General features: G+C 47.5%; 1 protein-coding gene and 1 pseudogene across 3 annotated transcripts in view; both read right to left on the reverse strand.

Annotated features, from left to right (window-relative positions):
* The window catches only part of LOC137658090 (optic atrophy 3 protein homolog), a 101,959-nt gene that overhangs the window by 48,682 nt on the left and 25,699 nt on the right, over positions 1–27,578 (reverse strand). The window lies entirely within an intron of this gene.
* On the reverse strand, positions 25,449–25,567 carry LOC137659252 (5S ribosomal RNA; annotated as a pseudogene).

Genomic DNA, 27,578 nt, shown 5'->3' on the forward strand with positions numbered 1-27,578 from the left:
TACTGCTGCACAGTCTGTGAACTGTCAACCATGGGGATGCGAGGAAGTACAGCGACAACCCGAAACTGTCTAGACTGTCTGGGTAGTACAGACAACCCCTTATCGGGTTGCTGAGGTTGCCGCACTGCGTCACAACAAGTCACCCTGCTGGTTGTTGAACGTCTTCCCAGTGAAACACTGAACGTCCACAACCACCTCCGAGAGTAGCTTAACGTCAACATGCGACTGGCAACCCACACTGGGTCGCACCGGTGGAGGAACCATCTCAACTGGCGGACGTGAGTAGGATACCTCAGCGTCAACAGGGCGTACAACCAACCGGTAGGAAGGTCGTTGGCAAGAAGGTTCTTCTCCGTAAAAAATCCTCTAACAAGGACTAAGCTTGGACTGCATGTCTTGCAACAAAGCCCAAGGTCTATGGGAGCAGGTGTGGCAACAGACGGGGTTAGCGACTGAAGCGGAACCATTTACCCTCCCTGGAAGCATGTTATGCTTAAATTAAAGTCCATAGGAGGCTAAGCAGCTAAAGGCTCCTCTCCAAATGACAGAGTCCTCAAGGGAATATCAGAAGGAGGGAGAACAGCACTTTCTCATCTACAGGAACCATATCCGAGAAAAGCTAGGTTCTCTCAGTGAGGGTTTCACTGGTGCAAAAGCAGCAGACCAGAAGGCAACGTTATGAAACTGCTTGACAGTCTGTGAACTGTCAAAAACTGAACTGTCAACCACAACAGGAGCGTGAGGACATACAGCACTGGTGTATAAGTAGCAGACCAGAAGGCAACGTCATGTAACTGTTTGACAGTCTGTGAGATGGCAACAACCAAAGTTGTGTGGGGAAGCCTCAACTCCTGACTGACTAATTTGCTGCGGGCGAGTGGCGGTAACCACAGTGTGTTGCGGAGGCTGACACACCGTGTCAAAACACGGCAGCTTGTGGTAGCTCACGCACGGCAACGGAGTGCTCTGTGTGTGGGAGTCATCATACATCTGGCAGGGTTGACTGTGCATGGGTGGAGGAGCTCTCACAACAAGAGTGTGAGAGCAGGAAGCCATGCCGGGCGCACAACAGTGGGAGGTGTAGACCCACGGGTGCATCGTCAACCTTCTCCGCAGTCGGAGTGTGGGAGCTGGCAACAACAAAAGCAGAGTGCTGGAGCGTGGGAGGGGCTGCGGTGGGTAGCGGAGCATGCTGTATGGTATGCGGAGCATGCTGTATGGTATGCGGAGCATGCTGCATGGGTTGCGGAGAAAGCCGCATAGTGCTGGAACCCGGCAGCTCTACAGCACCTTCCCACTGCTGATGCGGAAGCTCACGCATGTCAACGGATGGAGCAGCAAGAACATGCGTCTGGCAGGGTGGACTGCGCATCGGTGGTGGAGCTCTCACAGGTGGAGTGTGGGAGCAGGCAGCCGCAGTATCTGCTGAGCGCACAACCTCGGCGGGTTGTAGGTTAACAGGTTGCAGTGTTAACCTTCTCAGCATGATACTCCTGCATGAATGCCGCAAGCTGAGACTGCATAGTCTGCAGCATGGACCACTAGGGTCTATGAAAGACAACAACAAACGGAGCTACTGTCCGTTGTGACTGAGGGTCTAAAACAGCTGGTGCGGCAACAGACGGAGTTACTGCCTGTTGCGGTACCACCTTGCCTCTCTTGGGAGGTGTGCAGTCGTCGGATGACTGGAGCGAGTCCGAACTGACCCAGTGGCTACACCTAGGCCGTTGGACTTGCGCGGAAGGGACCGACTTGCACTTAAAAGCTGCAAGATTTGGTCCATGGTTTCTGCGAGAAACCTCTTCCGCAGACGAGGAAAAAATGGGCTCTCTCGTCTTTGTGTGGGTGGGGTGATCACGTCGGCAACGTGTGTAGATACACCCGAAACCACGGAGGGAAACGTCTGTTCGTATATCAAGCCTGTGGAACCCATAAGTCCTTCGACATTACTTCTCCCCTGGGCTTGGGAGCTTGTAAGAGGTATCGGACAAGGTGAACAACTGGCACGAACAAACGAACCCTCGAACGCAACACTGTAACACTTTGCGCATATCACTTTATCACTTTTGATTTTCTGTTTGCACTTATTTCACTGAACTCGAAACTTTAAGTGATTTGTACCTGAAACACGCAATCCTATCCTTCATTAAAAGGTAGTAATTGCGAAAACAGTTTTACAATGTAACAGAAAAACATAATGAAAGATAAAGAATTCAGTGGCTGGAAAAGAGACTAAACACTAGATCAAATAAACTACGTTTAAAATCTCTCACCGCATAAAGCCTGGGAACAAGAATAAAACTCTAGAAACGTTTTACCTTCTTCCCCTATAGCGACTAGGGAGAAGAGTAAAAAACGAGAACAACGTTACCGGCTTGAACGAAACGTTTATCCTCCTCTCTCTCCCTCCGTCTCTATCTCTCTCTCTCTCTCTCTTGACTTAGAACCTGAGAGATGAGCCCAATTATATATCGTTAAAACATATTATTTGTTAAAGGAAAAAAAAAAACTGAAAGGTTTCCCAAATAAAAAGTTCCTTTATTAGAATTAAAACCATTTAAGCTAAGAAAGAATGAACGAAACGCTAGAATCGGTTTACTCTTACTGCAACGTGAAACCGTGAAATACTCTCTCTCTATCGTAACGATAGAGCGCAAGTTGAACGTTCTGAACGTCAACAACTGCGGAGACTAAACTAAACGTTAGTTCATCTTTGAAAACAGTACGAGACTATCAAAGAAATACTTTCAAAAACATTAAAATTAAAATAGCATAAATTCTTAACAGGAAATACGATATGACGGGCTCAATGTTAATTAACTTCGGTTCCAAGTAAGGACCGCCTACTATTAGGAAAGGTCGCATATAAACAAACATAAAAATTTATTTTTATAAGTTTATAATAAATGGAAAGTTAATCGAAGAGGCCTATAAATGGCGGAGAGATATAAAATAAATCTATAACTTTGTTAAGCAAAATTACCAAAAACCTAAACACACTTCCGTCTAAGGGAAGGGTCGGTCATTAAAAGTGAAAGAGAGTCTATACTCTCTTCGACACCAACACTTCCGTCTAAGGGAAAGGTCGGCCATTTAAAAGTGAAAGAGAGTCCATACTCTCTTCGTCACCATAATTAAATCTATCCAAAATGAGTTCAAGTTTTGAAATGAAGATAAAACCCCTGCATAGCGAAAGCTCAAAACTGGAATAGTGTACTTCACCAAAAAGTTGTGAAAACAAATCCAGTTAGGGACGGCGTATTAGTAGGTCTTGCCGGTGGCACGACAGAGGAAAAATTGAGTTCTTGTTGACAAGAAGTACTTGAGTACCTACTCACAGATGGCGCTGTTGTGTACACCCCCACCTGTATAGCGATCGCTGGCGTATCCCGACCATAGATTTCTGTCGGGCAACAGAGTTGACAGCTACATGATCATCGGGTAAGATTAATATTGAAAAACTTTATTTTATCATAAAAACTCCATTTCTATGAATAGAACTTACCTGGCAGTTATATATACTGTATATATATATATATACAGTATATATATATATATATATATATATATATATATATATATATATATATATATATATAGCTGATTTACGCATTTGGAGGAGGGTGACAGACAGTTAACATCGTTGGGAAAACAACAATAAGTTGTAGGAGAAAAAACACCTTGATTTCTTACCTGCTAAGGTAGCTGACTTCAAAGGTTCCTGCCTCTTGAGTTGCTTTCCCTTAGGAGTGTAAGCCAGGAGTGGATCTGTCATGCTGAAAACAACTCAATCGAGTCTGTCAAACGGGGTGAGACCAACAACTTGACTAGACTTCAGAACTACCCATGTCCCTTTTTTTTAAAAACTGCAACCTTACTCAAACTAACCACCTAACCTTGCAGAATAGATATAAACTATCTAGCTAGACTGAGGGTACTGTACCACAAGTCAAAGTCTTCAGACAACCGTAAAAACACCGACCCAAACATAGGCATACAAAAGTTAAGGTTGAGGGGAGGTAGTAACTCCTTTGCCTAATACAGAAGCTGTAGGTATGTATGGGCCCAAGGTGTAACACCTTTCATAATCCACTCTTACCTCTCTGAGGTAATGAGAGGCGAACACAGAGTTGCTTCTCCAGAACGTTGCATCCATAATCTGTCTAACTGACATTCTTACGATATGCCAGTGACGTAGCAATAGCTCTCACTTCTTGAGCCCTTACTTTCAAAAGGCCGAAGTGCTCCTCCTCACACAAGAGGTGAGCTTCTCTTATAGTTTCCCTCAAGCAGAATGACAATGCATTCTTTGAAAGGGGCTTTTGCGGATCTTTCACTGACCACCATAAGGAATTAGATGCACCTCTAACATTCTTAGTGTGAGATAAATACGCTCTGAGGGCTCTAACAGGACAGAGGAGCCTCTCCTGCTCTTGACTCACTAGATTAGTGAGGTTAGGAACCTCAAAAGTTCTCGGCCAGGGTTTTGATGGATTCTCGTTCTTGGCGAGGAAATCAATCCTCAACGCACATACTGCTCCATTCTGGTTAAAGCCCACTTGCTTCTCAATAGCGTGAACCTCGCTGATCCTTTTAGCTGTGGCCAGAGCCATCAGAAAGAGGTTTTTCTACGTAGCATCTCTAAGAGATGCTTGTGAGATGGGTTCGAACTTCTTGGTGCATAGGAACTTTGGAACCCAATCCAGATTCCAAGCTGGGGGCCTTAACTGAGCCTGCTTAGTTGTCTCAAAAGACTTCACGAGATCTTGCAAGTCTTTATTTTGAGACAAATCTAAGCCTCTGTGCCTACAGACAGCTGAGAGCATATTCCTATACCCTTTAATCGTGGATACGGCCAGTTTAGCATCCTGTCTGAGGGACAACAAAAAATCCGCTATTTGGCTCACAGAGGTAGTGGTTGAGGAAACTTTGTGCTGCCTACACCAAGCTCTAGAGGTTTTCCACTTAGATTGGTAGACTCTTTACGAAGACTCTCCTCGCTCTGGCAATAGCTCTTGCAGCTTGCGCAAAAAAACTCTCGCTCTGACAAGCTTCTCGATAGTCTGAAGGCAGTCAGTCTTAGAGCGAGGGGGTTTTGATGATACCTCTCGAAGTGGGCCTGTTTGAGAAGCTTTGGGCTTGGAGGAAGGCTTCTTGGAAAGTCCACCAACATGTCCACCACTTCCGTGAACCATTCTCTTGTTGGCCAGAATGGAGCTACTAAGATCATTCTTCCTGATTCGAAGAGAGCGAATTTCCTGACGACCAGATTGATGATCTTGAACGGGGGGAACGCATATGTGTCCATCCCCGTCCAGTCCATCAAGAAAGCGTCTACTGCTATTGCCTCCTCGTCCGGGACTAGGGAGCAGTAGTTGGGGATCCTCTTGTTTTGGTTGGAGGCGAAGAGGTCTATTTAAGGTCTCGCCCATAACTTCCACAGACTCTGACAGACCTGATGGTTCAGGGTCCATTCTATGGGAAGAACTTGCCCTTTCCTGCTGAGCATGTCTGCTCTTACATTCTTCTGTCCCTGCATGAATCTTGTTAGCAGTTCTATTTTGTTTTTCTTTGACCACAGAAGGAGCTCCTTTGCTGTTTCAAACAGAGACAGAGAGTGATTTCCCCCTTGCTTCCTGATGTAAGTTAGAGCCGTGGTGTTGTCCGAGTTGACCTCCACTATCCTCCCTGACACTGAGTCTTTGAAGGCCTTCACTCCTAACAGAATGGCCATCAACTCTTTCCTGTTGATGTGCCATCCGGTCTGATTCTTTTCCCAAGAGCCTGAGACCTCCTTGCTTCCTATTGTTGCTCCCCATCCTGACTCCGTAGTGTCTGAGAACAACACTAGGTCTGGGTTCTTCCTGTACAGGGAGATTCCTTCTCCTACCAAAGCTGGATCCAGCCACCAAATCAGATGATCCTTGATTTCTGCTGGAATGGGGGAAGGAAAAGGAGTTTTCCTGAATCCTCCTGTTCCACCTTTGATAGGAAGTGTTGAAGAGGTCTGAGGTGCAGTCTTCCCAAAGAGACAAACTGTTCGAGCGAGGAGAGGGTTCCCAGCAAACCCATCCAATCCCTCGCTGAGCACTTCTGTCTCTTCAAGAATTCTCAAACCTTCTAGTTTATTTATGACATATTTGTTTTTGATGTTGTTAATAGTTTATATAGGACATGTCTGTTTTGACGTTGTTACTTATTTTAGAATTATTTTCTGGGCTCAATCCCTGTGCCGCGCAGTGAAATGCTCCTTAAGCACCATTTCAAAGGAATATAACTGCTATATTACCAGAGAAAAAATGTAAAGGAATGCTAGGTTGAACTAGCTCGCTCACCTAATGGTGTCGGTATAGACTGGGGCGAAATACCAGAGGTCTCGTACCATTTAGATTTCTCCTCTTCGAAATCCCCCAATAGTGAGGTGCCGTTCAACCTCCCCTGCCTCGCAGACCAGTACTACTAACTCAACCCACGCTTGCCCATCACTCCTTTCAAGCACCTGTTTGATATAAGTCCAAGTTTTTTATTTCGTGTGTTTCATTGGATTTATCATCAATTTTCTCTCGATGGCCGATTCCCAAGATACCCCATCGAAGTTAAGTACCTTATCCATGAGTTTTTAACGAGATTGGGCAGTGTCATCTTTGTTTTTATTATTTAGAAGTGTTTATATATGAGCGGCGTCCCCGTTCTTTCTTTCGCCTCTGCCCTTTGTCTCGTTAGTTCGTCCGTCTTTTATATTCGTTCGATCCTTTAGGAGTTTTTTCCTTATATTCATTTAGTACACCAACTGTATGCTTTCATATAGCATTTATTTTATGTTATCCTATGATATCGGTGTTAGCGTTTCATCAGGAGTAGGTTATGTTGGTATGCCTGCATTCGTGCATGTTGGTGGATAGCGTCAACATTGAGATTGTTTCGCTAGTTCTAGGAGCTTTAATTTCGACCATCTCACTTATTATTAGTAAAACCTTTTGTTTTATTACGCTCCACCTAGTTTTACGTTTGGTTCGAGTGGGACTCTCGCGTATTTTGTTGTTTTTACTGTTCGATCTACCGCTTCAGTAACTAGGTTGGTACCCCTGCTTTCCATCTGCTGATGGCGTCATGCTTCCTCCCCTACCACTCGCCCGAGTCCCTCTCTCGCCATATTTTTTCTGCATGCCTAACCTTACTTACGTGATTTCGCTTTTAATTCATTAATTATTTTTATGTATTTGTGCATTGATATTATATTTATTGCTTACTCCGTTATGATCATATTTTTGGGATTTTCATGTCATGATTAGGGGATCTCCAGTTGGTAGCCCTGTCTACCACTGCGCACTGGCGATTTCCCTGTACCATTACACCCCCCCCCCCCCCAACAAGTTGGGGAGGTTATTCCATCCCCCCCCCCTTCAGTGTACACCCTTCCTCTCACTCGATGGTTGTTGGTTATGATTTACGGGTCAAGTATGCTTGTACCTCAGTCTTCCATCAACGTTCCGACATATTGAGGACTGAGTATACCAACGGGGTATGACTTAGTCTCATTCATTCATACCGGGCGGTTTCGTCTCCCCCCTCCCGTCGCCATCGGTCGGGGAGGGGGAAGGCTGGGACCACCGGGGACTATCACACGTGATTAGTCGGTATATCTGCACCTTGGTGTAACCTTGCTTTTAATTACGGTTGTTAGAATGAGCACTTATATTAGGAGTGTCCTCCCCTACGGTACCTCATGCTATTATCGTCCGTATAGGACTTATTATATCCCATATCATTATTTTATATTCTACATGAATCATTACCTTTGTCCCGGTACCTCAGGTAAGGTAGGGGGGGGGTTCCACTGGCTCCCCCCGCGCTCTCCCGTTGTACCCTCCCGTCATCAGACATCGGAGCCGCCGAGCTCTTAACTACATGATCGGTTGACACTGACACGGTTTTGATTAATATCCTCCCTCCGGGAGCCCTATTCATTACAGACATTAGTTTTTGATCATAATTGGCGTTTTCTATTTATGTACTTTAAGGATGTATCTTGGGTACTTTAAGTTTACTTTAAGTTTACTTACCAACCCTGTTCCCCGGCCACGGGGGCCCCGGAACTAGTTATGATTATATATTAATCACTGTTTTTTGCATCCTTTTTCATACCCGGCTCTGCCGGATTGCTATTGGAATAGTCTCAGTTCTCTGCATGTTTAGTCTAAGGCTATACATTTATTTTATTAACTGGCAGGTCCCGGACCCTCCGGGACCCCTTATAGAGAAACTAGTAGATGCTCATGGACTATTCCTTTTACAGGTGGTCCGTTGCCGGATGACAGCCTGCGCGGCCGTCCTTCACCAGCCTTGCGGCCATGCTGTCTGTCGGTCCCACGCGGACTGTGGGATCCAGATGGACGATATTGTGGTATGGCACCCTGACAACTGCCTTATCTGTTATGACCTTATCTCCACCCTCGCTTCAGATTCGGTGAGCCTCTTTCAGTCATTTTTGTATTTACTTCCCTTCACTGGGCGACATCAATATGATAGATAATCATTGACTTCTGTTATGAATCTTCGGGTTCATTTATCATTTTGTCCTCGGGTTTGCTAACCTTATCCCCGTTCTTTCAGAGTTCCCAGGCGGTTAAAACTTCAGCAAGAGCCACTTTGAAATTGTGGGTAGGCGGCTTCGCCCGTAACGTAAAGGCCAGGAAGCCCTACGTCCTCTCAGAAGATTATTGTAGACTTATCTACCCGAACGCAAAATCTTCGGCAGCAGTGCCTAGGCAAGTGGCGGCTCCTATAATTGCTGACATTGCGGAAATCGTAGAACTCAATCTCGTCCAGGATACAGACATCCCTGACGACCCGGACCCCATTGAAGACAATGTTACGGCTCTGACCTTAGACATAGAGCCCATGGTTTTTGACGAACCTGACACAGGTAAGGTTGTAAGTGAGGCAGGTGGGTCTGGCGCTAAGACCTCTCTTCTTAGCCCCTCTTTTTCTCCAACTTCTAATAATTTTTCCTTTCTTGGTTTTGAAGGGAACCACGAATCCTCCCCAAGATCGCTCTCGGTTCCTGCCAAGGTCAAATCTCAGAAAAGACCTTTAGTGAGGACTCGTCAGAATCCTGCACTACCTGGATCATCGAAGCCCAAGAAGGCTCCCCTCCCCGGAGCTCCTAGTGACTCGACTAGCACTGCCCCTATGTCTCAGGACCCGGGAGTGCAGTCATCCCCCTTAATTACCACAACCAACCTCGACCCGGAGGCCCTCACGAATATGTTGTCGAGGGTCGTTACAGAGCAGATTAGTTCTATACTTTCTGCCGTCACCAGAAGACTAGATACCCTGGAAAGTGGACTGCCTCAACAACAGCAGTTCCTCATCCCGGACGCCTCAAAACTTCCACCCTTCACGAAGAACAACCCGTGGAAAATGGCGCTCCACTGTCCTTTCACGGACGGAATGTTGACCATCGAGGGTTTTGGGACCAGGCCCATTGAAGATTTTGAGTTCTTCCCTCCCGGTCTTCAATTTCCTTTCCCCGGCTTCGCCCGGCTTACGGAAGAGGCTCTTGTCCGACTAGATAAGGTCCCTAAAGAGACCGTTATCTTTCCGAAGGAACAGGCTCAGTCTGTTTGGGTTCGAACCTTAAATGAGTGGGGTTGTACAAACACCATGCTGACCCCCCACAAGAGTACTTACACCATGTTTCTTGTGGACGAACAGACCCCCACTCCTTGCGTCACCAAAATGGTTGAATTAGCCCTTCAGGCAGTGACCGAAGATAAGCCTTTGCCACAACTCCGGGAGACAGATCCTACATCTCTGCTGTTCCCATCAGATAATGAATGTTGGCTTAACATTCAATCGACATTCACTTCTGGTAAGCTATCCGCGGACTGTGCATCGACGCAATTCAGTGAACGCCTCCCAAGACTACCTGAAACCTTAATCCGACTCGAGTTCGAGTCCCGGTCTAGGTTTAGCCGGAGCCTCAACATCTCGACTATGGCGGAGATGTTTTCTCTTACTTATGACGAGGAACACTCTTTTAAAGTTATGACTAAAGCCACCCTGCAATCTTTGTTAGCAGACTGCTACGACTTCTTGGTGACCAAAAGACGTTGCCGTAAGCATGTCTTATCTGAAGCCACTATCCGCCATGAGCCAAATAAGCTCATTAAAGCCTCTGCTTGGGGTCCGGACCTTTTCCCGGAGGACATGGTCAACTCGGTATTGAGCGAAGCTGCCAGAGTGAACCAGAGCCTCAAAGTCCGTTGGGGTCTCACTCCCAAACGGAAGTTCGAACAATCGAGCATTCACTCCCGGGGCAGAAAAAGGCTACGCCCTTATAGCTCTACCCAATTCCGCCAACCTATTCAAGTAGTCCAGTCGGCCCCGGTCTCTCAGGGCATCCAACCCTCCACCTCTAAGTCTCAGCCCCAAGTGAAGTATGTCCTCGTCCCTGAAAACCAAGTGGCTTCGAACTCGTTTACCTCTCCTGTTTATAACCCGGTCTATGAGTCCCGGTTTTCCTCCCAAGGATACCAACGAGGCAGGGGCCCCGGTTCGAGGGGTTCTTTTCAGAACAGAAGCAAAGGGAGATATTTCTCCCGTGGAAAAGGGTCACGTGGTGGCCGAGGCGGTAAAACCTCCAACTACTGACGGTCTTCAGGTAGGAGGGAGACTTTATGTGTTCCGGAGTCGCTGGAAATTCAGTCCTTGGGCCTTCAGCATAATCTCCAAGGGCCTGGGGTGGAGTTGGATAGAAGGGCCTCCTCCACCGAACAGATTCCATCAACCCTCGACACCGGACCTACTTTTGTTTACCCAAGATCTTCTTCGCAAGAACGCGATCAAGGAAACGAAATATCTGAAGTTTCAAGGTCGCTTATTCAGCGTTCCGAAGAAAGACTCCGACAGCCGAAGGGTCATCCTCGATCTGTCTCGACTAAACTTGTCCATTCAATGCGACAGGTTTCACATGCTTACCGTCTCGCAGGTGCGAACCTTGCTTCCCCGTGGGGCCGTCACCACCTCCATCGATCTTACCGATGCTTACTATCACGTTCCAATAACGAGACACTTCCGCCCATTCCTAGGATTCAGACTGGACGACAAGGCTTACACGTTCAAAGTGATGCCTTTCGGGCTCAACATCGCGCCCAGGATCTTCACGAAACTGGCGGAATCGGTCATTCAGGAACTCCGATCCCACGGAATCCAAGTCGTCGCATACCTGGACGATTGGCTAATCTGGTCAGACAACGTCGAGGATTGTCTCAAGGCAACAAACAAGGTGATCCAATATCTTCAGTTTCTGGGATTCCAGATAAACTTCGGAAAGTCTCGTCTGACACCAAAGACCAAATTTCAGTGGCTGGGATTACGGTGGGACCTACGTTCTCACACTCTATGTCTCCCCAGGTCCAAGAGGATAGAGATTGCGAAAAATACCAAACGCTTTCTCGGGGAAAAGGTAACTTCCAGAAGGAACCAGGAGAGGATTCTAGGGTCCCTACAATTCGCTTCAGTGACAGACCTCCTTCTGAAAGCGAAATTGAAAGACATCAACCGAGTTTGGCGCTCCAGAGCGAACACCAAACGTCGGGACAAGAAGACACGCCTTCCTCCCATTCTTCGGAAGAGGCTTCTCCCATGGACAACCGCCAAGAGCCTATCAAAATCGGTTCCGTTGCAGTACCCCCCTCCAAGGATAGTCATCCACACGGATGCCTCCCTATCAGGTTGGGGAGGCTACTCCCAACACAGGAAAGTTCAGGGCCTTTGGTCTACAATGTTCCAGCAATTTCACATAAACGTCCTGGAGGCCATGGCTGTCTTACTAACCTTGAAACGTCTTTCCCCGGCCAAGAAACAACATCTGAGGATAGTCCTCGACAACGAAGTCATAGTCCGTTGTCTAAACAGAGGGGGCTCCAAGTCAGGTCCCATCAATCACGTGATGGTGGCAATCTTCTCCCTGGCGGCCTCAAACCAATGGCACCTATCCGCCGTTCATCTGGCTGGAGTTCGGAACGTTGTGGCAGACGCACTCTCCAGGACGGTACCGTTGGAGTCAGAATGGTCACTAGATCGCAAATCCTTTCAATGGATCCTCTTCCAAGTGCCGGATCTCCAGGTAGACCTCTTCGCGACGGAATCCAACCACAAGCTGAAATGTTATGTGGCCCCCAACCTGGACCCTCGGGCTTACGCCACGGATGCCATGTCTCTCGACTGGAACGCCTGGGAAAGGATTTACCTTTTCCCACCGGTGAACCTACTGATGAAAGTGCTGGACAAACTTCGAACCTTCAAAGGTCAAGTAGCCCTGGTGGCCCCCAATTGGCCCAAGAGCAATTGGTTTCCTCTTTTACTGGAGCTGAATCTCCACCCTCACCAGATTCCCAACCCGACTTTGACCCAGATAGTACAAACGTGCACTGTGTTCGCTTCCTCAAACATTCAGACCACCCTAACTTTATGGACTTCATGAAGTTTGCGGCACACAAAGGGGCTAACATAGACCCCCAGAATACTTTATTTTTAGAATCTGACAAGAGAGACTCCACTCTTCGTCAATATGACTCAGCGGTCAAAAAACTAGCTAAGTTTTTGAAAGATTCTAGTACTGACTTTATGACACTAAACCTAACGGTAACCTTTTTCAGAACCTTGTTTGAGTCGGGCTTAGCAGCCAACACTATTACTACCATCAAGTCTGCCTTGAAGAAGATTTTTCTAATCGGCTTTAATATAGATCTAACAGATTCATTGCTAGCTTCGATCCCAAGAGCCTGTGCCAGACTGAGACCATCTTCTCGTCCTAGCCCGATTTCCTGGTTTCTCAATGATGTTCTTAAACTAGCGTCAGAAACCGTCAACGATTCATGTGAGTATATCCCTCTACTCAGGAAAACTCTCTTTCTCGTGAGTTTGGCATCTGGCGCCAGGATTTCGGAATTAGCTGCCTTATCAAGGGATCCAGGCCACATAGAGTTCCTTCCGTCAGGAGAGGTCCTCCTCTCCCCAGACAAGGTCTTCTTGGCCAAAAATGAAGACCCTCAGAATAGATGGTCCTCCTGGAAAATCATCCCTCTCCTTCAGGATCCTTCCCTATGCCCGGTTACCACTCTAAAGTCCTTTCTATCAAGGACTTCCTATAAGACCTCGGGACCCTTGTTCATCAGGGAGCGGGGAGGGACTATAACTTTGAAAGGGATCAGACAACAGATCTTGTATTTTATTAAACAGGCCAATCCAGAGTCTTTTCCTCACGTCCACGACATTCGGGCGGTAGCGACCTCAATAAATTTTTTCCATCATATGAACTTTACAGATATCTCTAAATATACCGGATGGAAATCCCCCTCAGTGTTCAAGCGGCACTATCTTAAACAATTAGAGGCCCTTCAACTCGCTACCGTAGCTGCAGGGAGCGTGGTATCCCCCGGACAAATTCCTTCTAACTAATCCCTGAATCCTATATCTTCCACCTTCTTCCTCTTACCTGCCTCACTTACAGTTCCTACCTGAGTTCGGTTTGTTGTATCACACCCATGGGTGTTCCTAGTTCGTAACATTGCCATTTTATTATCATTGTTCAATTTATTCTTCCATACGAACTGTATTTCTTTAGTGTTCAAGTGTATGTAATTTGTTCCAGTGTTTGACCTTAATTGGTTTTGTTTTAAGTTAATGTTCTTTTGTCTTCCCTTCCTGGGATATTATACCTTATCATGCTGATGTTATTAAAGACGTCCGTCTTCTACGTTAACTTTTGATTAAACCACTGTTTGTTATGTTGATTTTTATTCGTTCCCGTATTGTTAATAAAGTTTGGGTTCGTTTTCTCTGGTACTATTTCACTGCGCGGCACAGGGATTGAGCCCAGAAAAGGGATTTTGACGAAGGAAAAATCTATTTCTGGGCGAGAGACCTGTGCCGCCCAGTGAACCCACCCTATTTGCTCCCCCCCTGTTCAGACCCCAAACTTAAGGGTGCTGTAAGGAGTGATGGGCAAGCGTGGGTTGAGTTAGTAGTACTGGTCTGCGAGGCAGGGGAGGTTGAACGGCACCTCACTATTGGGGGATTTCGAAGAGGAGAAATCTAAATGGTACGAGACCTCTGGTATTTCGCCCCAGTCTATACCGACACCATTAGGTGAGCGAGCTAGTTCAACCTAGCATTCCTTTACATTTTTTCTCTGGTAATATAGCAGTTATATTCCTTTGAAATGGTGCTTAAGGAGCATTTCACTGGGCGGCACAGGTCTCTCGCCCAGAAATAGATTTTTCCTTCGTCAAAATCCCTTTATTGTTAATTTGTTCTCTTCATTTATTTATTTCCTTATTTCCTTTCCTCACTGGGCTATTTTTCCCTGTTGGAGCCCCTGGGCTTATAGCATCTTGCTTTTCCAACTAGGGTTGTAGCTTGGATAGTAATAATAATAATAATAATGAGGCACCTGGTCTGCCTCTCTTGGGAGGGAGAAGCCCGAAAACAAATTGAGTCCAGAACTATCCCCAAATAAAGAATAGTCTGACTCGGCTCGGCCTGAGATTTCTCCCTGTTGATGACGAAACCCAGTTCTTGAGCCATCATGAAAGTCTTGGATAGGTCCTCCAGACATTTTCCTTTCGACCGCGATCTTATCAACCAGTCGTCCAGATAAAGAGATACTCTCATCCCCTCTTGATGAAGCCATCCTGCCACGTTCGCCATTACTCTGGTGAAGACTTGAGGAGCAGTGCTGAGGCTGAAGCAAAGGGCCTTGAACTGGAAGCACTTGCCCTGGATCATGAATCTCAGGTACTTCCTTGAAGTCGGATGGATGGGGACGTGAAAATAAGCGTCCTGTAAATCCAGAGACACCATCCAGTCCCCTGAACGTACTGCTGCCAGCACTGGCTGAGTCGTCTCCATGGTAAATTTTGTCTTTTCCACAAAGACGTTCAGAGAGCTGACATCCAGAACAGGTCTCCATCCACCCGAGTTCTTGGGTACCAGAAACAGGCGATTGTAGAAACCTGGGGAGGATAGTTCCAGAACTGGTTCTATCGCTCCCTTCTCCAGCATCTGGTCCACCAGGTCCAGTAGGGCCCTTTGTTTCATGGCATCTGAGTACTGAGCCACTAAGGCTAGAGGAGTATTTGAAAGCGGAGGCTTCTTCAAAAGGGGGATCTTGTATCCCTCCTTGATGACCGAGAGGGACCAGGTGTCCGCCCCTCTTTTCTTCCAAGCCTGCCAAAAAAGTGACAATCTTGCTCCTACTGCTGTCTGGAGGACTTGAACTTCATTTCTTGGAGCGGGATCTAAACGAACCTCTATTCGTTCTTCCGCCCGTCTCCTGCCTTCTTCCCCTGAAGTCTGTTCTCGAAGGAGCTCTACCTCGAAAGGGCTGTTGAAATTTCCTCTCCTCTCTCTTCAGAGACGAAGGAATGACTGGCAAAGGCTTTCTAGCAGAGCATGACAGGAGGACTTGAGTGGCCTTTTGCGCAAGCGAAAGGGTAATGTCCCTGACAAGGGACTCAGGAAAGAGATGTTCTGAGAGAGGGGCGTAAAGGAGCTCAGACTTCTGCGCAACCATCACTGATCTGGAAGCAAAAGAATATAACAGGGCCCTCTTCTTCAAAACTCCTGCCGAAAAAAGGGAAGCGAACTCATTTGACCCATCCCTAAGAGCTTTGTCCATGCATGCCATGATACTGGTAAGGTCTTCTGTTTCCTCCAGTCATTCGATTTTCCTGGCCAGAGTACCTAGAGACCAGTCCAAAAAACTGAAGACTTCAAAGGCTCGGAAATTCCCCTTGACGAGGTGGTCAAGCTCAGACATAGACCACATAACCTTCGCCGAGTTAAGGGCATGCCTTCTAGCAGAGTCAACAATACCAGAGAAGTCCCCCTGGGAGGAGGCAGGAACTCCCAGGCCCAGAGGTTCTCCAGTCTCGTACCACATGCCCGCCTTAGAAGCAAGTCGAGCTGGTGGAAAAGAGAAGGTGGTCTTAACCGCTTGCCTACGCTCCTTCATTCATTCATCAACTTTAGCGAGAGCCTTCCTAGCAGAGATGGACAGCTTCATTTTGATGAAAGCCGACTGCTTTTTGGCCTTCTTCCTGCTGAACTGCGATTGAGGAGAACGAGGGGCAGCAGTTTGAAACTCCTCCCCATAAAGCTCAAGGAGGGAGCGAGAGAGAACCTTATAATCCGCAGCCGCGTTCGCAGGTTTGTCTTCATCCTCTGAGACATCCTCAAGATCTTGTCCCACATCTACTTCAGTCTCTCTTCGGGCTGAAGGTTCACTTGCATCCGAAAGAGGCAAATCGTAGGATGCGTCCTGTAGGAGAGGGCTAGATGCGTCCTGACACCGAGAACCACGTGCGTCCTGGCGCCGCGCGCTGGAATCGCCCTGGCGCCGCGCGCTGGAAGCGTCCTGGTGCCGAGCGCTAGAAGAGTCCTTGAGGCGGTAGGAAGATGCGTCCTGGCGCCGACAGCTGGAAGCGTCCTTGCGCCGAGAGCTGCAATCGTCATAGCGACGAGAAGCGGAATCGTCCTGGAGAAGCAGGCTGCAATCGTCCTGGCGCTGCGAGCGAGAGACGGAAACGCTAGCGTCCTAGAGGCGTGTCGATGAGGAAGAAGCGCAGTACCGCGCCTTTGACAAATCGCGCAGAGGTTCCCTGGGATAGGAACTCCGTTCCCTCTTAGAGGCCGATTTCTTAACAGGTAAAGAGTCGTCCTTACGTCTGTCCGACTGGGGGAAGGGCAGCTAAAAGCTTGTACAAAAGAAATCAGCTGCTTTTGCATAACAGTCATAAAAAACTTAGTGACTGCTGCTGGATCCTACGGTTCCGAAGGCGATGGCTGTCGAGTAGCGCTGGTTGTAGGAGAAAGATCTCTTGACGGTTACTCTTGACTTGCATCTGTAGGCTTTGGTCTTTTCACTGGAACGTAGTCCAAGTCATCCTCAGAAGGAAAAGGTTCGGGGCTACTTGAAAAGGGAGAGCGAGAACGGGTCTGGTCAGTTAGGTTCCACCTCCTCTTGGTCAGTCTCGAAGCCTCATACTGCCATTTGCGTCTGGGAGAGGGGCTCAGGGAGGACACCATCACTTCCGACACGCCTTTTCCGTGGTGGTCAAGAGCAGCCTGAGAAAATGCAACAGGACTGTCTGAGGCGACAGCTGACCGAGGATACGTACCTCTCACTCTCTTACGGCCGTCGACGTACCTTCTCCCTTGGTCCTGGGAACTTGGTAGAGGTCTAGACCTACGGTAATGACAGGTTCGATCAGTCGCCACCTCCACTGCACTTTCACTAGCACTAATCCCACTCACACTCTTACCTTTTAAGGCTGAAAGTTGGTCTTTAATAGCCTTCAACTCAGCCGCCATCCTGGCGTACCGAGGGTCATCCGCAGATACCGTTCCTGTAGAAGGGGCAGGAGTTACTACCTCAGGGGAACGTTCAACTTCCACAGAGGAATTAATTAATGGTTCAATAGAAATATCTAAACTACGCTCACTAGTAGATTTAGATTTAGATCTCGAAGCCCTCCTGGCTTTATCTAGTTCTAACTTGCGCTCATAGCGCTTCATATCTAACCATTCTTTCTCGCTCAAAATCTCACATTCCTTGCACCTTTTATCAAGTGCACAATCAAAACCCCTGCAACCCAAACAAGCAGTGTGAGGGTCTACCGAAACTTTCGGTAACCTCACCTTGCATTCCTCATTTACACACACACAAAAATGAAGTTTCTCACTCATATTAAACAAACAAATATTAACAGAATAAATACAAAAGCAATTACCAAAACTCCAAGTCAATATACTTCACCAAAAATAAGTCCGGTACAGCGACACAGGGAAAGCGAAACGAAAAACTCCAATGGCGGACCAACTATGTTGTCAGTCCAACCGGCAGAGATGATCTGAGGAACAGAAAACAGGAATGATTCCAAGTACCACCCTGTAAGGGTTGTTAACCACCTAACCGCACAACCACCACACGGTGGTTGCCGCGAGTTTTGAAAAATTCTGCCGGACGTCAGAGACTAAGCTATATATATATATAACTGCCAGGTAAGTTCTATTCATAAAAAAGGAATTTTATATTTTACAGTATATCTTATTTTTGTGTATGTGACTGCAATCAAGAAGAGGGGCATAAAGGGATTTTGACGAAGGAAAAATCTATTTCTGGGCGAGAGACCTGTGCCGCGCAGTGAAATACTCCTAGAGCACTCTATTTCTAAGGAATATAACTGCTATATATTACCAGAGAAAAAAAGCATAGGAATGCCAGGTTGAACCCAGCTCGCTCACCTATATAAGGTGTCGGTATAAAATACTGGGGCGTGATAATTCACAACCAGAGGTCTCGCACTATTTAGATATCTCCTCTTCAAAATCCCCGCCACAGCGAGGTGCCGTTCAACACTACTACCACTAACCCAACCCACGCCAGTGACGTCACTCCTTTATAGCACTTGTTGTTATTAAGTCCAACATGTTTTTTTCTTGTGTTTACCCTTGGATTTATCATTATTTTATAATCGGTGGCCGATTCCCATGATACCCCATCGAAGTTAAGTACTTTATCCATGAGTTTTAGCGAGATTGGGCAGTGTAACCTCTGTTTTTATTATTGAGAAGTGTTTATATATGAACGGCGTCCCCGTTCTTACCGTTCATGTTTCGGCTCTGCCCTTTTTCTCGTTAGTTCGTCCGTCATTAATATTTGTTCGAACTTTTAGGAGTTTTTTCCTTACATTTATATAGTACACCATCTTTATGCTTTCATCTAGCATTAATTTTAAGTTATCCTATGATATCAGTGTTAGCGTTTCATCAAGGAGTAGGTTATGTTGGTATGCCTGCATTCGTGCATGTGGTGGATTGCGTCACCTTTGAGATCGTTTCGCTAGTTCTAGGAAGACGACCATCTCATTTATTATTATTAAACCTTTTAGTTTTATTACGCTCCACCTAGTTTTACATTTGGTTCGAGTGGGACTCTCGCGTATTTTGTTGTTTTTACTGTTCGATCTACCGCTTCAGTAACTAGGTTGGTACCCCTGCTTTCCATCTGCTGATGGCGTCATGCTCCTCCCTTACCACTCGCCCGAGTTCCTCTCTCGCCATATTATTTCTGCATGCCTAACCTTACTTACGTGATTTCGCTTTTAATTCATTAATTATTTTTATGTATTTGTGCATTGATATTATATTTATTGCTTTACTCCGTTATGATCATATTTTTGGGATTTTCATGTCATGTTGAGGGGATCTCCAGTTGGTAGCCCTGTCTACCACTACGCACTGGTGATTCCCCGGTACCATATCCCCCTCCCCACAGGTTGGGGAGGCTATTCCATCCCCCCCTCCTCCAGTGTACACCCATCCTCTCACTCGATGGTTGTTGGTTATGACATACGGGTCAAGTATGCTTGTTCCTCAGTCTTCCCTCAACGTTCCGACATATTGAGGACTGAGTGTACCCACGGGGTGTGACTTAGTCTCATTCATTCATACCGGGCGGTTTCGTCTCCCCCCCTCCCGTCGCCCCGATTGGCCATCGGTCGGGGGAGGGGGAGGGCCGGGACCACCGGGGACTATCACACGTGATTAGTCGGTATGACTGCACCTTGGTGTAAATTTTGCTTTTAGCTATGGTTGTAAGAATGAGCACTTATATTAGGAGTGTCCCCACCTACGGTACCTCCTGCTATTATCGTCCGCATAGGACTTATTAATATCCCATATCATTATATTATATTCTACATGAATCATTACCTTCGTCCCGGTACCTCCGGTTGGGTAGTGGGAGTTCCATTGGCTCCCCCCGCGCTCTCCCGTGGTACCCATCGTCATCAGACATCGGAGCCTTCGGGCTCTTAAATACAAGATCTGTTGACACTGACACAGTTTTGATTAATATCCTCCCTCCGGGAGCCCTATTCAATTACAGACATTAGTTTTAGATCATAACTGGAGTTTTCTATTTATGTATTTTAAGGATGTAACTTCGGTTACTTTAAGTTTACTTTAAGTTACTTTAAGTTACTTTAAGTTTACTTTACCTTCCCTGTTCCCCGGCCCCGGAACTAGTTTTGATTATATTTATTCATCACTGTTTTTTGCATCCTTTTTCATCCCTTTTTATTTTATACCTCCCTGGTAATGACGGGATGGTATATTCCTCGCTATGACAATATTATTTCATTGATAATCTTAACTTATTACGGAATTGTTTCAACAATGTCTGTTAATTTTTATAATTTTTTCCCCGGTTACTATACCGGTTCGAAATTTTGTTCATAGCCTTTTGTCCCGATTTCATATCGGTCTATTTTAAGAATCCGGAACACCCGGATCTTTTTAGGTTATTAACCTATTATGGGATACTCACGTATCTGTATTTTATTCTATACTTCCCAAGTAGCGACGGGATAGTGTATTTCAAGCTATGACAATATTATTTCATTGATAACCTTAACTTATTACGGGATTGTTTTAACAATGTCAGTTTATTTATAAGTTTTTCCCCGGTTACTAAACCGGTCCTAGAGTTGTTCATAGCCTTTTGTCCCGGTTTCATATCGGTCTACTTTAAGAACCCGGAACACCCGGATCCTTTTAGGTTACTAACCTATTATGGGACACTCACGTATCTTTATTTTATTCTATACTTCCTAAGTAGTAACGGGATAGTATATTTCTCGCTATGACAATATTTTTTCATTGATAACCTTAACTTATTATTGAATTGTTTTAACAAAGTCAGTTAATTTATGATAAGTTTTTCCCCGGTTACTGTACCGATCTGAATTTTGTTCATAGTCTTTTGTCCCGATTTCATATTGGTCTAATTCAAGAATTCGGAGCATCCGGATCTCTTTAGGTTACTGACCTGCTATGGGATACTTATGTATCTTTATGTTATTCTATACTTCCCCAGTACCGACGGGATAGTATATTTCGCGCTATGACAATATTATTTCATTGATAATCTTCACCTTTTATGGAATTATTTTGACAATGTCAGTTAATTTATGAAAGTTTTCTCCCCGGTTATTATACCGGTCCGAAATTTTGTTCATAGCCTTTTGTCCCGGTTTCATACCGGTCTATTTTAAGAATTCGGAACACCCGGATCTTTTTGGGTTACTACCCTACTATGGGACACTGTAGGTGCCCCTGTCGTTACTATCTATAATTATAACTTCGGATATATTATTTTGGGATTTTCATTTTATTTCCTTTGTGATTGATCGATTTAAACATTTATTCTCGATCTATTTATTTTACATTCCCAACGGACTTACCTTGTTCATTAGTAACGATATACCCTCTTTCGGAGCTCGCAGTCTCTTCTACCTTGGCGACTCTTTAGATCTGGGTTGGCGGGTTTGCCTGGAGTGTCAGGGCAAAGAGACCCTGTGTCTCTTCCTTTTAGGGTTTTCAAGGAAGCACGTGGCTGATGTCGGGCCACGTCCCGTTGTCCCTAAGGTTAAAGCTACCTGCCAGCCCTACCAAAGACTCACAGGTCTTCCAAATCACCAAACCAGTTAAGACTTCTCTTGGGTCGAGAGCGGAGCCCGGCCTGAAACCTACGACCCCGGAGGCTTCCTTCGATCCGGCAACCCTTTCCAGATTGGTGCATGGCCTCTCGTGGCATGGTTAGTTTCAACCTGACCTTTCATTAGAAGAGGCCGGCGACCGATCCCAGGGATGAGGTAGAAATTTATTTCTATTTGAACACGATGTTGTGCTGATATTTATCCATATATATACATATATATATAAATTACGGACCTCTGTAGCTCACTGGCTCAAACCTCGTGTCACATACCGAGTCACCACGAATTATAGGATGGAAGAATCCTGGTGCCTCTGTGAACTTGACAATTGAATGGAATTATTGCCCATTAAGGGGAAGAGAGAGTGCTAAACCAGATAGCCTCTTACAGGGTCTCATATGTTATGGGCTACCTCAACAGCACAATATATCATCCCGGATGCCTCTAAGCTCCCGGAATTCATCGAAAGCAATCCGTGGAAGGGGGCCTTGCGCTCTCCCTTCAAAGATGGTATGTTAACCATCGAAGGGTTTGGCACCCGGACTGTAGAAGATTTTGAATTCTACCCGCCGGGTCTACAGTTCCCTCTCTCTGGTTTCGCATGCCTTACCGAGGAGACACTCGTAAGGTTTGACAAGGTCCCCAAAGAAACCAAAATGTACCCAAAGGGGCAGGCTCAGTCCACCTGGGTCCGGCCCTTAAACGAGTGGGCATAAAAAATTATTATAGTTAGTCTCGCCACTTATCCATTTTCATGATATACTGAGTAGCCCTGGGGATTGTAAGCCTTCTATTAATATATTACATAATTTCTTGTCTTTCTGATGTAAAGGGGAGAATGTAGAGAAAGGTAGGATGCTTAACATTTTTCTACAATCCCTTTAATCCAACTGAAGTAACCTGTCAAATTACATATGAATTCATCCCAAATATCTACACTGTTATGCTGATCTTTATTTATATTTATATATGTAAAATGACAAATTCGAAGATAATTTGTATTTTTCCTAACCATACAAACCTTAGCTATTTACATTGGGTTTACCTTTTAGCGCAGCTGAAATGGCGAGCCATTAGAATTTAACGAGGGTGTATTACCCCTGCGCTAGTTAGCGGGGGGGGGGTAGGGGAGTGGTAGCTAGCTACCCCTCCCCCCCTCACACACAGATGAATGCTCACTTTCACTTAGAGGTAGGACTTGTCTTGGGGGACAGGGCTGGCGGGCAAATACTGTATGTGTAAATAGCTAAGGTTTGTATGGTTAGGAAAAATACAAATTATCTTCGAATTTGTCATTTGTTCCGTAACCGAAATACAAACCACGCTATTTACATTGGGTGACTTACCCATTAGGTAGGGTGGAAAGTCCCCAGCCATACTGGCTTTGGCTTTACCCGGGGACTCAGAATCCGAGTGAGTCGCACTCGAGAAAAGGAGTCCCTGCACCTCACAAGTTCCTTGCTCCGCCAGGAACCGTGTGGCCTACATAAGCTTGTGTGTGAAGGAAGAAGTGTGACCCGTCCTAGGCAGTTGACCTGGAGTTCCAGAAGGAACTCTGGGTTAGGATGTTCCCAATACCACCTCGTCAGGGTATGGGGGACGCGACAGTATTGACTCAATACTCGGAACACAAGGAAGCATGGTTTACCTGCAGAGGTTCGAGGTCAGCTATGCAGAGACCAGGATGCTGCTTCCCCGTAGAGGGGATGATGAAGAAAGAAATAAGGGCCAGACCTACTTCTTTCGTTCATGCAGACTAAAACCTGATAACAATGCCCTCAACCTTCTGCTACCTGTCCAAAAAGGAGCCTGAGGTTAGACCAGCTGTTGTGTAGCCACCACAGAGCGATAGAAAACGTATCGAGACTCCTGTGGGTCACGCCCTGCAGGAAGCGGGCTGCGAAGGTCATTAGACGCTTCCAGACTCCAGCTTGTAGCACCTGCGTCACAGAGTAGTATTACTCGAAGGCGAGGGACGTTGCGATGTATCCAACATCGTGCTGTAAGGCGACGTGACGGGGGAGGGTCTGGAGACAGGTCGAGATGAATGTCCTTGAGTCCGGGCTGAAGAGGTATACTGGTGACTCTCCCCCGTGTCCTTGTGCTCCCAAATCGGCTGCAACTGAGGACAAACTGCAGCTGTTCCCAAAGCTAACCTCTCGATTCCTTTACTAGCAAGAAAGAGAAGGTCTTGGGACATCAGATAGAGAATGGAGACTCGAAATCTTGAAGGAATTGGACCGAAGGGCTGGGACCCCCAGATTCTGAGTCTAGCCAACAACTCAGGAGCGAACCTGAATGTTGCCTTCCCCTCTTCCTTAGAAAGGGTGGAGTCGTACGAGACCAAGAAGATTGCTTACACACTGGCCGTGGCCAGAGTGAGCAGGAGACCCAAGGCGGAATACAATCCGAGGCCTGTCGTAAAGGGTCTTGAGAAGATCTCTTAAAGGACTAAAAGTCCGAGCCATGCTCCAAGTTGGAGGTCTTCCTCCGACTAGGGCAGGGACGATCGTAGCTTCGCATGAGCGAGGAAAGATCCAGCGGGCAGGAAAAAGTTATTCCTTTAAGCCTGAAGGTCAGGGAAAGGCTGAGCGACAGGCTTCATTGCCGAGAGCGGAAAGGAGTTTCCTCACGCCGAAGGCAATAAGACTGTTATTGCTGGAGAAGAGGCCTTAAGGGAAGAGGTATATCTCCCACGGCAACAACCACCGAAGACTCTTCACTTTGCCTGGAAGACCCCTGCGGATGACTATCGCAGATGACGCGACCTCCGTACCGCGACTGTAGCGGGTTGTCTCTTCTTGAGGAGGAGGCGTAGTGTCTCCAGGCATGAAGCCGAAGCGACGCCCCGGTTCGGAAGAGATGTCGCAGTGTGGTTGCTTGAGTAGTCTGCGCCGTGGGAGAAGCTCTCCCGGGAGTTCCGTCAGGGGAAGCAGAGGGTCCAGAAACCGTTCTGCGCATAGTCCCAGTGGAGCTCTCCCATTGAAAGGTTGAAAGACAACCTGGTCTTGTTGAGACCCATTGTCCACAGACAAAAAGGAGGGAAGACGCAGGCGTCGAAGTTGTCCCATCATCACCGGAATGCATCTTGCCAGAGTCTCGGGGTCTGAGACTGGGGGGAAGAACAGCGGAAGCTTGAGGTTCCAAGCTGTCGCGATCAGGTCCCCCAGACCAGGACTTGCTGGTTACTCAAGGTCAAAGACCCCCAGGTACAGTACACTCTCTCTACGAGGCTCTGCTCGGATAGTCGGAGAGAACATTCCTCTGCCTGGAATGAGAGAGCCGATGGTGGAATTGAGAGAATCTCAATCATCCCGGTATCTCTACTGCAAGATGTGAAGGTGTGAAAATGCGTCCCCTGCTGGTTAGAACACGCCAGAATCATGAAGTCGACGCGCACGGGGCGACTCGGCAGGAGCTGTAGGATCTGTAGAGGGGCCAGACTACGGCCCCTAAGCCTGCCTGAATGATGGAGAGGTATCCTTCAGGTCTTGACCATAGGCCTGGACCGGAACATGGCCCCCCCCCCTTTCCTTTGATGAGTCCGAGAACAGCATCAAGAATGTGGGGAAAGGACGAGAATATCCACTACCATCAAGAGGTTCCATAGGTCAACACCCATTGCAGGTCTAATAGTTCCGCTGGTCCCATAGGGGCCAGGAAGTCCGGTTAAACGTTGCCTGAAACCACCGGAACTTGGACCGCCCCACATGGAACTTATCCTGAGGCGACCGTTCGGACTATAGACGGATCAATGAGGAAAGGAGAACTAGGAAACGTACCAAGGTAGGGCTGAAAGCTCTGCTTGACTGAGAACAGGTACTGCGACTCTCCTCAGTCTTGCCACAGTCAACTGAAAGGAAGGCTCGGAGGATGTGGCAACAGAATCTGGCGTCCCCAGGTGGTCACCCATCCAAGTACCGACCAGAACCGACGTTGCTTAACCTCGCTGGACGGACGAGAAGCGGGGTTTCCAACGTGGTAAGGCCGTTGACTCAAAATCATGGCCAAATACTCCAGATGTTGAGGCAGAAGAAGAGAAGGCTCCAAGCAAAATACCATGAACCCACACTCATGGTAAGCATCCGGAAGCTTGTCCCGGCGCTGAAGAAGGTCGAACCCGAGCCTACCGGAGTTGACCAGCCCTCCAAAAAGCGAAGGAGGCGGAAGCCTGCACCTGAGCGGCCATGAGGAAAGCAGGGAGAGTTCTCTGGGGAAAAAAACCTGCTATGCCACGGCGGGATAGCCACACTGCATCATAAGCAGGAATACTTGCAGTCTAGGCTGAATTCGACGAGCTCCCTGGAAGATGGATGGAATGGAAACTGAAAGTACCCATCCTTCAGATCCAGGGTTTAAGGAGTCCTGTCGCCTCGTTACCAGTCTGATCGATTCTGCTGTTCTACGCTGGCCGAAGTTTGTTCGACAAACTTGATCAGGGCTGGGAGGTCGACTACGGAACTCCCCTCTCAGATCCTTCCTTACAAGAAAGGATCGACTGAAGAGGCCGGGGGAGAAGCCGTCGATGATCCTATGGAGGACCTTCGCCTAAGGTATGGATCATTCTGCCCAACCGGGCAACTCTTGCCGACGCTATGGCATAGAGGTTCAGAGACACTGAATTCGCTGACAGAGACGGCAGGCGCGATATCCTTGGCTGATCACAGAGATTGTGCGGGAATGGGCATCGGGAAGCTGTCATCCGGATGAGTAACCTTAAGCATCCTCCCAGCGAGAAACCTGCAATCCTAGAGTTCGTGAACTCTGCCGCTCCTTTTAGGACTATGCCCCCCCGGGGGAGCCTCCCGTGCCATCTGTTCCTGACAGGAGGAAACTGCAATTGGACACCTTGTCCCAGTTGTCGTAGCCGATAACTTAGGCCGACGTGGTTGAAAGAAAAGGGCGCTGGAGCCCTGCAGAGTCTGGAAGAAAGCGCCTTGGAGGAGTGAAAACGGAAGTCGATTTCCTCCGCACAGCTGCTGTCTAAGTCTCTGTCCTTGGGCACAAACAAACTCTTCTCAAGGATGGAAGGGTGTCTGAGGTCGTCGACCTCCACAAATGAGACACCCGAAGGAAGCCCTCAGTCAGCGCGTCCAGATGGTACAACATCGAGCTTGTCCGCAAGTTAGATACTTAACGACGAAAGGCCAAGGGGCCTGAGCTCGAGAGGAGGAAAGTACCCATGATCTTCCTGTAGCTTCCTTGAACCAAACCTCGGGCCGTAACCAAGGAGGGAAAGGACCTGGTAAGCCCCCAGAGGAAGGGGTAAGCAGTCACCCCTTGGCCGATGGCGAAATCTCGAACGGAAAGCCCCCCGCCAAAAATCCTTCCAGGGAATGACGGGGAAGGGCTAACCCAGGTTCTGGAAAGAGGAGTGTTGCTCAGACCTCCCTGAAGTTTCTTCCTATTCTTGCAAGTGCCATGCTCTGCGTTTACGGGGTGAGGCCGTGTTCTGGAAATACGCTCCAGAAGAACTCGCCAGGCTGGCCATGCTGCGAAAACCCCAACAGGAATCGTGGTCGCAATCGCCCTGGAGCTCGCGCGATGGTAATTCTAAGATTTGCGCGTGGGCGAACGTGGAAGCGCCCATGCGCGGTCACGCAGGAACGCAAACGAAGGTGAGCGAAGGTGAGCGAAGGAGCGCAGGAGGGCGAGCGTGGTAGGAAGGGCGAGAGCTGGTGGTCGGCGAGCGATAACCCATAGACGAGCAATGGATACTGCAAGAATTAAGCCGACGTTCGCGCGAAGAAACACTGTAGGTTCGCGCGAAGAAACACTGTAGGTTCGAGCGATGGAACACCGACGGTTCGCGCGACGGAACACCGTCCGTCCGCGCGATGGAATACCGTTGGTTCGCGCGCAGGCTAACATTGGAGAGCATGTGCGCGGACTCACATGAGCGTAGAACGTGCAGGCACGTGGGCGCGCAGGCAAGTGATCGCGCGGGAGCGCAGGCAAGCGGTCGCGCGGGGGCGCAGGCGAACGGTCGCGCAGGCGAGCGGTCGC

The sequence above is a fragment of the Palaemon carinicauda genome, chromosome 1, assembly GCF_036898095.1.
Source record: "Palaemon carinicauda isolate YSFRI2023 chromosome 1, ASM3689809v2, whole genome shotgun sequence".
Lineage (NCBI taxonomy): Eukaryota > Metazoa > Arthropoda > Malacostraca > Decapoda > Palaemonidae > Palaemon > Palaemon carinicauda.